Genomic DNA, 10,740 nt, shown 5'->3' on the forward strand with positions numbered 1-10,740 from the left:
ATTACTATAGCTAATAGGAGAATTAGGACAAAAAGCCAGGCAGGATTTGGGCCTCAGCAAATAAAAGGTGAGTGTGCTAGTAATATGGGCACGTTTACAGTTCCTTGCTGATAATCACAGTGATGTATTTGTATCCCTTTCACAGATATCCATCCTCACTCTACAGACTGGTTCTAGCTGATCCATATAATGTATGCAGAAGGCTTGGTTCTCACCAAATAGAAATAGAAAGGAAGATTTGCTGTGAGACAAATCTATTTTTTTTTCTGTGAATATTAATCATTTCAGCTTTGATAGTGAAGTGATACAAGTGAAAAAGCCAAGAATTGCTCCAGGGCTCCACACAGATGAGTATTGTAGCAAAGGCATTTGCTGGAGATAACACTGCTTAAGCTCAGAATCATTATACAGTACACAGCTAACTCCAATCAACCTGCTTGCTCCCCAAGATTTAAACAGAATTAATGTGACATCCCAGCTGAAGTTGGAACTCAGCAACTCAGAAAATAAAAGTGACAAATTAAAGCAAGTTCCATATGTGTTTTAATTTTAAATGGCAAAAAGAAAACCATTATGCCAGATGATAGGAGAGCAATATGGTCCCAATACACTGTTCATCTCCTTAACAGCTTTAAATAATGTTTGGTATGTTTTGCCGTAAGAGAAGTATGGGGATTGCTCTAAAAATTTCCATGGGTAAGATATAGGTCATCACCTTTTAGCCTGGAAAATCAGAATAGATTTTGGACCAACTAATATGTGTCACCTGAATATGCTGGTCATTTGGTCATCTTTATCAATTTCCATAACATGACAAAAATCTTCACATTTCAAACTGAATAAAAAAATCTTTAGTTAAAGAACAAATAAATGAATGCCTTTCTTTTCTTTAGGAAATGTATAGCCACTATTCCAAGGGGAAACTCGTGTTACTCCACCAAAAGTTTTCTTCCAATCTTATTAATGCCATAATATTTTAAGGGTCCATGAAGGTCACATTTCTTAAAGACAGACCTGGCAAAAGAATAGTTTGCAGGCTAAGTAGACAAAGGAAATACAATCATCTCCTTTTGAACAGATAGGGACAGGCACATAGAGGCTGTAAGTGAGACACTCAAGGGCATCCAGAACACCAGTGTCAGAGCTGGAACTGACTGCATGTGTCAGTCTTCTTCCACTGACTTCATTGCACACTTAGATTTCAGGTGGGTAGATGACCACTGCTTTAACAGGGAAAGATGAAAGGTCACAGAAGTGCCAACAACGGAAGGTGCATTAACCATCGGTGTGTACATACTGCACATTTTGTGAGAAAGTACTAATGGATAATTGAGATGGATGGTCAAAATGTGCACTAACAACTGATTATTTCACCTAGCTGGAAGGACTGGCTGCTAATGGAATAAAAGCAATACTGTAAGTTATGTTAAACAAATAGTGAAAATAAAAAAAAAAAAAGCACCTCTGTTATGATTGATGCTAAACATCCTTCCACTGTAAAACCCAGCCTTAAGTAGCATTAAAAAGGTTTTTTATTAAAACCAATTGTGCCTATTTTCTCCTACCCTTCCTTCTTCCCTACCATCATCAGTCTCACAGGTCATTCTCTCCTTTTTCTTTTACCTCACCACATTGCCTTCTCCTGCTAATTTACGGTAACAGAAGCAGCAGCAGGGTTTTCCTATTCATCAGTGAAGACGTCTGAGCTATGCACCTCTGGGAGCTGATGCATATTTACAGTATCATCAGGAAAGCTCAGTCATCACGTTGGTTTGGACAGTTTGTGCTCTGACAGCCCCAAAATAACCAAACAGCACTGCTCAAAGCTTCAAAACACAAGAACCTTCCAAGTTTTACCTAATCTGTAATTTCTAGGGAGGTTTTTAAAAAGGGGAGAAGAAATAATCCTAAAAATGAAATATACTTTAGAAACTTCTAATTATCAGAATCTGTGAATTACAAGGAATAAATGCTAACAAAATGTAAAATATAGCACGAAGAAGTATCACACAAAAGCACAATGAGACTGATGATAAGAAGAATCACAAAAAGAGAGAAGAGTATCTTCTCACACATATATGAAACCTTTCACTTTGAAAAAAATTACAGCCTACAGGTAAAACTCCACTAGCTTGTGCTAGTATAAAATTAATTTTGACCTAGTTTTTTTATTTTGCATTGTAATACGTAATATGAAATTAAAAAGTCAAAACATAAAATTTTTATCCTGCCTTTTGAAGCACCGATACATTTCATTCTGACAACATGAGGACATTTTGATACTTGTCAGAAGTTTTTGATTTGTTCTTCTTCCGCCATCTCAAAATGAAACTGGATGAACATATCAAGACTTCAAGACAGATGAAAAATGTAATGATGTTACAATAAGTTCTCCAAAAGTGATACAGCACAAGCAGCTGATGAAGGCAGTATGTAACAGCAGAAACAGGAAAATAGCCAGGATACCAAGTCTGGCTTTCTAAGCTCTGCTATGGATCACTTTAACAAATGATCTGGACCTTATTAGATATATCACACTGACTATGTTTATATGTACTGCATGGAATCAGTCGTTTTTACATGAAAAATCACACAAGGTTACAGGTAAAGAAGATTGTGTCCCAGTTAAACCTTGAAGTCTTCTTGGGATGGAAGAGCCCCAAAGCACTACCCAGAGCTATAATGAAATTAGAGCAGCACCACAGTAATGAAACTCCATACTTGACATGTGTATGCAACCAAGAGATGCCACCCCTAAGCCGCATCTCCCATAACGAAGGACCAGGTTAAATTACGTAGGTAGGCTTAGCCTAAGGAATAACATCTGATACACGGAAGACTGAATAGGAGAATGGATGAGGAAAGTATATCAAGTGATAAGAATAGCATAAAAAACAGCAGAAAGAGAAATGACATTGAGAAAAACTATAGTCCCACTAATAAATGGCACTTGGGGTACAAGGTTAATCTTATGGTTTCCTTGTTTCACATGTGATAGTAGTTCTGGTAAGATTTTGGTACAGTAGCTTTCTTTGATAAATCCAAAGGGAATTATTTTTTCTTAATAATATGGAAAAAAGAATACATTCTACGGGCAAAAAGGGGTATTAAAAAGAATATTTGTACATAAAAATTCCACAGGACGATAGGAACTTGGTACCCATAACTTTAGGATCCAGTGTTTCACTTGTAATATTAAAAATACAAAACACAGAATATATGCAGCACAACTGAACATACTGCTGGCCTGGTCCACATTCCCATTACATCAGCTCTCCTCAGTTTCAACTGCATGTTCATTTCACCTCAAGCAGGCCAACAGTTCCTCTTAGGCAGACTTTCTTTTGAGAGACAACTCATTTTACCTCTCAAATTGCTTCCATTCCTGGTAAGCTTTCCCTGCTCCACATTGAAATTCCTTTGCATCCCTGACAGTGACTCCTAAAGTGGAGATGACAGGCAGTCCTCCCGGCCAAGGGCTGAAATTCAAGGCATCCCAGGTTTCCAGACAGACTTCTTCCTTCTCTGCTCCACTCTCTGCATCTGAGTTACACAGTGAGACCCATCTCTGGGCTTTGGCACAAGAAGAAGCATGATTTCCACCTCCAGCAATTAATGTTTAATGAAAAAACAGTAGCCACAACAACTCTGTACCAAGATTTGAAACCATCTGTTACTGTCTTGTTAGTGTACGCTTTCTAGAGTGACCAATCTACTTCATACCAACAGTTTGGTCTGCATCTGTTACAGAAAAATTTTACTGCACAGGCTCTGGATGGATTTCTGATGTGGGGAAAAGATGCAAAGAAAGCCAAAATAAACACTGGCTTGATTATTTTAAGATGTATCTCTTGCTCAAGTACACATAAATAAATCTCACCCAAGACACAAGAAGGTGGAGTTACACTGGGGAATGCCTTTGGCTTGTCTTGGGAAAGCTGCTAAGAATAATCAGAATGTTTCAATTTAATTGTTTTTTAATGATCCATGCATGCACCCCACCCTTCACTTTCCCTAAGATGGTGTCGAGCTACTACATGCAGACCAGCAGCAGGGAAAGGAGGAATTTGTTGACAATACTTTTGAAAAAAAGGCACCGGCACTGTTGTGTGTCAATACTCATCCGAATGTGCCCATTTGATATTTTACTGACAGAACTGAAAATATGTTTGAATTTCAAACTTGTCGAGATGGCTAGGATGCAGGGATTATTTTCCCCTGAGGGCAGATAAACAAGACGGATGGGCTAAACTCTGAATCGCCTAATGATCAAAATGCAAGGTAAGCTGTCATAGAGAAGGCTCTTCTCATCCTTGCTGACAGCATGAATTCTGCTGAATTATTTCTAGTCTTTCTGATTAATGGGCCTAGTGACTAATTAGTTCATGAATCTTGCTCATAAACGGCACTTTGATAGCTGCCTAATGTTCACTTTGAGAGAAAGACCTCACTGATGTCAGCTGGAGATGTGCTCTCCAACAAAACCTGTCCCTGGACAATCCCACAGCTGGCAGTGGGTCCACAGATGCAGCCTGGCCCTTAGGGCAGAGTTGCAGCCCCAGCTGGAACCTCAGACCCACACTGCCCCACGGGGCACCCAGACTTTCTCCCCAGGCTGAGAACAGTCGTGTCACCAGCCTTGTGTCACTCCCATGACTGCAGTGTGAAGCACACATATTTCTGTACGGCAGAACACTTTCATCAACTGGAAAATCAGTTGGGATGGTAATATCCTCTCTTGTGAGGGGTGAGATCAGTGCATGCTGGAAGAGATGTAATGTGCTGCTAGCACTGTGGTGGGCTAGGGGCACCCCTGAGCCGTAGGCTGCTGCTCTGGGCGGTATTGCTGCTTCTGAAGGGAATTAGACCAAGCAGTGGTCACCAACCAAGAGGGCAGGCAGAACCACCAGGACGACCTATAACAGCACCACACTGCCCTCTGACAAGACAAAAGCACACAGGTCAGATCCAGACAAGTGTCTGCTTGTCAAGGTGCCCAAGACGTATTTGGTTGCACTGGAAGTAAGCTGGGTTCTTTGACAAAGGAGAACTATTTCATTACTCCATCCCATTACTCCCAGTTTCTGCTCTCTTCCTTGCCTGGAAGAGCTAGAACCAGTTTACTTTGTTGTCACAACACAAGAAAAATCTTATGCATGTTTTTAGATCCCACTGTTCTCTACAAATGCTCCCAGCTATGGAATGTCAGAGACAGGGCCTGTACCTATGGCAAAGGACACATAGCCTTTGGCTTTATAGTTCTTCTGAGGCCCCAGTAGCTTGTTGGCATTTCATCTTAACCCATCACAACATTTGGGGATTTTATTTGCTGGGGAGGGGTTCAGTTTCAAGATGCACCAATGCACTGTGACGCTAAGAAACACTTGCTCTACTACAGATAGGGAAATTATCTTGTTTGAATTGTTTGGCCTGATGAACAAGAAGAGAAAATGTAAATTACCTTAGCTGCTTTCTGAGTTCTTCCTCCATTCAAAGAACACTAGCAGCATTTGCTCAGTGTCCCCCAGTACACTCATTTTGAATTGTGGCTCAGTTTGTGCACAGGTAAGAAGCATTCAGGATGTCCCCTGTTGTACCAGGGCCCACACGCCCAGAAGAACTTCTCCACCCCAAGTAAAATGTGTGTATTACTTGGGGAGAGTGTCAAGAGTGATGCTGCAGACTCATCTCCAGCACCATCACTTTGACATCCAAGATGTATTTCTGCACAGGTGTATTTCCTCGCAGCATTTAATTCTGAAAATATGTCCCTGGATGCCATACCCCCTGGAGTCACACATAGGCAGAACAGAGGGAAGACAGCTTACAAATTCTGTGCAATTAATGGTCTTTCTCTGATTAACACCGCTTATGTTGAAATGGGTTACACAAAGCAGAAGGGCCAAGCCTTCTGCATTTTCTCAACTCTGCGGTCCAAGATCCACTTACTTAATCCACCTGTAACTCAGGCACAGCACTGATCTCCCATATTTAAAGAGGTGTAAAACACCATTCAGTTTTTATCTTTAAGTCACAGACTTCCCTTCCAACTTGTCTCTTCCTCAGTTAATGTAAGAGCAGACCAAAATCTGGGAGCAGTTTGCATCCCATGGTCCTCCACCTCTATGTGAGGACCTATCTGCTGGGGACCACTGCAATGGCAGCTCCTGCCAAGAAAGACAGATGCACATAATGAGGGTGCAGGCTGTCCTGATCCTTCACTTAGTAGTCACACAAGTATCTGCAAGTCCCCTAAGCTACTGGAAAACTTTTCTTTACCACCCTACCACAAGCTGAGTATTATCTATGCCAAGATTTGAACCTCTGATCTCAGTGGTGCTTTCAGAAGGCCAAGCACAAAAAATCGTCCAGTGGACAAAAACTTTGCTCCCTCTCCCTCTTCTGCTCAAATGACAAAAACACAGGCCTAGCCTTGGCCACAACAACTACTACTCAGTACACAACTGGCAAAATCTAGTCCCTAGAACAGCCTGTATGACTGATCGTCCATTTTCTTCACCTGTAGAAAGAAAAAACTGTGCATGAACATTCAGTACAGAATGCCCTAGAGCTCAAAAGTCAGCTCAGAAAAAAAGAAAAGAAAAGGAAACAATATCAGCTGTGCAGCCTCCACTCAGCAGATGTTGCTTTTGCTGTTTTTTATCCTGTGGTGGCCCAGTGCAACTGGGTAGTGGTGTCAGGCCTTGACACCAAATTTCTTGCAAGTTAACTTCATCCTTGTAGTCTGCAAGTCCTCCTGGCTCCTAGCTGTGGCACACAAAGACTGTGGAGAGGAACCATTCTGACAGTCTGGGGAGAGACCATCCACTCCAAGTAAATAATGAGGTATGTCCAGCTGATTTAAGGAAAGGGTAGCCTTTGCAAAAAGACTGGAGTCCTTCTACTAGCTAGCCAACAACACGTCTGCACTTACAAAAATGTCAAACTAAAACTCAAACCAAAGGTGCTTTCCAGTATTCAAATCTCAGTAGATAACTCTGCAAGTGTGCTGAAGAGGAGTTTTGGTGTAAGAAACTCTTCTCCAGCTCAGAGAATTAGAGACTGGTAGAGATATGCATTATTCAGCTCAGTTCTATTCTGATGACTTGTTCAGAGCTCAGCAGCTGTATTGCAAAAGGTAAACAGGTTTCTACCCATAATCTTGTTGTCTCTGAGCAGCAATCCATCTGTCTCTCATTTATAGTATCACCTAGTGGTGTGTCTTCTTACCCAGGTGACACTCCCTTCAGATACTATTTTAATACCATTGAAGACAGACGAAACCCCAGATTTGCCTAAGCAAATTTAAAAGAGCTATTTAAAGATAAAGACGCAGCAAAGCTGAAGCTAATAAAGTAAAGATTTCTCAGGAGGATTCCTAAACTGAGAAATTACTGAGAAAGAAAATAATTCACCAGAAAGCTCTACCAAATAAAATGAATTATAGCAGCTTCTAGTTAGGACACTATAGTAAGGGATAGATGCATATAGAGATATCTTGGTATTGTAAATTTCATTCCTAAGAGTCTTCAGTCTACTACTGAAAGATTTCAGTTTGACTCTAGTCTTTGGTAAAAATATCTAATGCTCAATTTAGAAAATTCTCAGGAGCAACTTGTGCTGTTTTTCAGCACACAGAGGACAGAAAAGTCCATACCTCATGAGATAAAGGTCCTGGGAAACAGTTAATAGGGCAGTGGCTGGAAACTCAACAGCCCAGTGCCATGATTGGGAACCTATGTACCATGGATCAGTTTCGCGTACTGCAAACTGTGTTATGAAAATGGAGGTTATTTGCCCACTCTTTAAATAGATAATTACCTGTGCCATTCAGACAGAGTCCCTTGCACAAAGAAATGGCTATTGTTGAGATGAACCAGTTTTTCAAGTATAACAAACAGATCTGTTCCTGAGGGTATATGGATTGTCTTGTTAACTAACCAAGAGTCCCCTTGACAAAGAGGACCTACAGCTATAAAAGCATGCTGGTTCTCACTGGCCATTTTTGATTAAAAGTGAAAAGGCAGAAGCAAAAACTGACTTCAGGAATATGAGGACACTCCAGACTCTGGAGAAGCAGGCATGTGGAAGGATATTGAGGAAAAGGAAAGATACTGAACTGATTAAAAAGCTCTGATCAAAGCCCAAAGAACACTCAAGAGCAATGCCAAAAGTGAAGCAAGGTTAAGCATATGCAGATGTTTCACTGTTCAGCCTCAATCTGTACATGACCTCTTGGTCTATCTGACACAGAGAGTAAGTGTGTCTAAAAGGCTTTGGGATGCCTACTTGTTACAACCCTGAAAAGGTAAACAGTAAATCAAAACCGCATGCAAAGACAGAGAACTGGGAGAGAACATGCTTAAGTGGTGTGGGTGCCTCCAAATGCCAGCCCTGGTCCAAAGGCAGCTGGGAGTCTTGACCCTGTATTTGAGCAAGCAGGTGATTGATCGCCTGTATGAAGAAAGTAGAAGGAAAAAGATAAGACTGTACAATCTAGTGAAAGTGGGGAAAGCTTCACAAAGCAGTGCCCCAAGTTGGTTACATCAAAAGACAGCACAGTCATTTTTGCAACTAGCAGCTGTAGGAGGGCCCCAGGAGGGCCACCAGGCTGAGACACAGCAGCCTGGCATGACTGGGACACCCTATCCTCAGCAACTGGCCAGGTACTAGCAACCCAGCACACCCAGCACAAAATATCCTCAGGAGGATGCGCGCAGCCTGTAGCACAGCCACACTCCTCTGCTATGCAGTCTCCCACAAACACAGCATGTCTACGCTCCCCTATTTTCACCACTTCTTACAGAGCAAAGATAATAAGTAGAGTCCAGAGGCTGCATCCTTGGTCTCCAGAGCTGCAGGTACCTAGTAGATTGCCTGGTGTTCCAAAATTTCCTGTCTCAGGTGAGTCATCCATACCTCCAGGGGCATTCCCTGCCTCTAAGGCAGAACCACCCGCTGATCAAATGAGTAGATGGGCAAAAACCCTGCTTCAGCCTCGCTGTGCCAAGAACCCTTCCCTGACCTTGCCACTGCTGGCACACACAAACAGTGCAAGGATCAATATGGAAGTGTGTTTAAAACCCTAGACCAAGAATCTTGTGAATTTTTGTCTTTGAAAGGAAAGATAGATAACTGAACACAGTAAGTACTAATCATGTAACTTAATGTACTTCTGGAAGATAGCAGAGTGATAAAGGGCAGCACGAAGAAAAACAGAGTAAGGCAAACCTCTCTGGTGCTTCTTCATCCTGTCCTTCATCTGTTTTGTCTCTGGCAAATGCAAGCTCTTAGGTATGGAGGATGTCTAATAGTCTCCATCTGTACAGCACCTTGCACAATAGAGTGAAATTTCAATCAGAGCCTCTAGGCATTTAAGCAAGACAAGCAGTTCATACCAAGTGATAAATACATGAAATACCAATTATTATTATTTCCAGAGAAATCTCATGGGTGGAGGTGGGGATACTTTGAAAGGACCATATGCATTTAGTCATTAATGTTAATAACTCATCTACTGCAAACTTTCTTTATTTTAAAAATAATACAGTGAATTGGAAAAAACAGGTAGATGGGTCATGTTATGGTGCACATCTTGTGAGATAACACACTGAGAGAAAACGGCCAAGACATTGAAAAATACTACATCAACTTGTGTCAAACTTAAACCATCACAAAATCACTCAATTTTCAGAACATGGATACTCATCATTCTATCAAAAAGTAGGTCCCTTCAAAAGACTTCGAGTATTTTTAGATGAAGATACCCTCACATCAGTAGTCTCTTCTGAAAGTATTTTAGACCTCTCATTTTAAGTTCTGCTAGTGCACCAGCAGTAAGGAGAAGACCTGAAGCATGATTCTATTAATACACAACCTCAGGATTATTTTCACATGTAGACAACTATTTTTGGAAAGCTTCATGCAACAGTCAGGACAGATCATTATTTGTAAGCATGTATCTGCAGTGTGTTCTAAGTACATACCAAGGACAGACAGCTCTTAATATTTACCAGCCAAAGAATTGTCTTGCCATCAAAAGTTGCAGAAACCACCAGAAGGCATAGCTGAGGATGCAGCCTCTGACGAAATACAGGTTGGGAATCATAGAGAGGTACATTTTATCTTTTGGGCAAAAGTAGGAGAGTTGAATGGTGCACTGTAGAAATGTTTCACAGCAGAAGTAGACCAGAATCTCCCAAAGAGAGACTCCACCACTTGGAGTCAATACGGGAAGGTCTTTGCAAAAGCTACACTCTCTATCAGCCGTTTCTGAATCAAATCTGAGTCTGACATCATGGGACAATACTGCCTGACCATTCCTATGAAGGAGTGAGAACTAAATAACTCTATAGCATTCAAGAGACTGTAAGAGTGAGAATTAACAAGTTTTGCTAGACTTCAGGAATGTGAAGACTAGGGGAAAAAAATTGCAACAAAATTCTTTCTTCAAACTGTCTTAATCCAAACTACATTTGCGTTCTATGAAGGCTTCACAAGACACTAATGCAGCTATATGTAGCAAGAGAAGCCACTGACTTGGATATCAAGGTCTACCCATCCAAAAGGAAAGAAAAAAAACCATGCCAAGTTTGTTTTGAAAAGACACAAGCAACCGGAGTCTAAAACTCTGGCAGTTAGACATGAGACAGGAAAATCTCTACACCTTAAATATTGGTGCCAGCCCAGACCAAACCACAGCTGGTGAAATAACTGTACCATTTATTGACTGTTTGGTAA

Source organism: Buteo buteo, chromosome Z, assembly GCF_964188355.1.
Source record: "Buteo buteo chromosome Z, bButBut1.hap1.1, whole genome shotgun sequence".
Lineage (NCBI taxonomy): Eukaryota > Metazoa > Chordata > Aves > Accipitriformes > Accipitridae > Buteo > Buteo buteo.